We start from the raw sequence: 1,765 nt of genomic DNA on the forward strand, positions 1-1,765 counted from the left end.
GTGGCTACTAATGGAAAGGTTATTTTTTTGGTGATAAAATGTTTCAAAGTTAGTAGTGATGTTTACACAACTCTGTGGATACTCTAAAAACCACTGAATTATATACTTTCAAAGATTGAATAATAAATGTGAATAATATCTCAATAAAGTTATCTTTAAAAAACAACAAATGATTATTTATCACCACACAGAATTTAATTTTCAATGCCTTATATATTTAAAATTGTAAAAATTAATTCTAAAATAAAAATGTTTAGATCATTTTTAATGTAAAAATTGAAACCATAACACAGGATAAAAATATACTGAAAAACATCATAAAAAATGAACTGAGGTCATGCTGAGCCAGGGTCTGGCCCGTGAACCCAGCAGCAGCCCCTCAGCTTCACCCACCACCTACCGACCACTGACAGACCCCTGCAAAGTGAAGGAGCTTCCGGCCTTCGTGAAAATGTGTAAGCAGGATCCAAGTGTTCTGCACATGAGAAAATGCGCTTCCTGAGGGAGTGGGTGAAGAGCATGCAGGGTAAAGTGCCATCTGCTACTCAGAAAGCTCAATCAGAAGAAAATATCAAGGAAGAAAAAGCAGATAATAAGAAGGCGGAGGAAGACTTAAAGACAGACAAACCATCAAGTGAGGAAAGCGATCTAGAAACTGATAATGAAGGTGTGATGGAACTAGACACTGATGCCCCTCAAGAAATGAGAAATTTAGAGATAGCAGAGGAGATGATGGATCAGGTAAATGATTAGAAAGTGGCTGCCATTGAAGCCCTAACTGATGATGAACTGTAGAAAGCCATCAACTCATTCATAGATTCCATCAAGCTGAATCCTCCCTTGGCCATTCTGTATACCAAGAGGGCCAATGTCTTTGACAAATTTCAGAAACCAAATGCTGCCATTCAAGACTGTGACAGAGCCATTGAAATAAATCCTGATTCAGGTCAGCCTTACAAGTCATGAGGGAAACCACACAGATTTTTTAGTCCGTTGGGACGAAGCAACCCATGATCCTGCTTGGCCTTGCCTTTAAACTGGATAATGATGAAGATGCTAGAGCAGTGCTAAAAGTAGTTCAACCTAGGGCACAGAAAATTGCAGAACATCGGAAAAAGTGTGAGAGAAAACGTGAAGAGTGAGAGATCAAAGAAAGAATAGAAAGAGTTAAGAAGGCTCCAGAAGAGTATGAGAGAGCCCAAATAGAGGAAGAAGCCAGAGGACAGTATGGCTCTTTTCTTGGTGGCTTTCTTGGGGGAATGCCTGATAATTTTCACAGAGGAATGCTGGGAATGGGAGGGGGAATGCCTTGAGTGGCAGGAATGCCTGGACTTAAAGAAATTCTTAGTGATCCCGAGGTTCTTGCAGCGAAGCAGGATCCAAAATTATGGTGGCCTTCTAGCATGTAGCCCAGAACCCAGCAAATATGTCAGAATACCAGAGCAACCAAAGGTTATGAATCTTATCAGTAAATTATCAGTCAAATTTGGAGGTCAAGTATAATGACCTCCTGATAAATAAGGCTCTTGCTGAAGGAAAAGCAACCTAGATCACCTAGAATGCTTTAGATGGGTGTCACAATAATATGAACCAGTGTACTTCTGACCTTCTCATCAAGAGAGCTGAGTCACCTTGAAGATAACCACTATCCCTCGACCCCAAATGCAGCTGAAGCATTTTACAGTGGTTTGCCATTAGGGTATTCATTTACATAATGTTTTCCTACTAGGAATTACAAACTTTAAACACTTTTTAAACTTTAAAA

The 1,765-nt window shown here is 39.5% G+C and overlaps 1 pseudogene; it reads left to right on the plus strand.

The window, feature by feature from the left end:
* The first annotated feature begins 337 nt into the window (after window positions 1–337).
* On the plus strand, window positions 338–1,454 carry LOC103218845 (putative protein FAM10A4; annotated as a pseudogene).
* The last annotated feature ends 311 nt before the right edge of the window (window positions 1,455–1,765 follow it).

Source organism: Chlorocebus sabaeus, chromosome 11 (genome assembly GCF_047675955.1).
Source record: "Chlorocebus sabaeus isolate Y175 chromosome 11, mChlSab1.0.hap1, whole genome shotgun sequence".
Classification (NCBI taxonomy): Eukaryota; Metazoa; Chordata; class Mammalia; order Primates; family Cercopithecidae; genus Chlorocebus; species Chlorocebus sabaeus.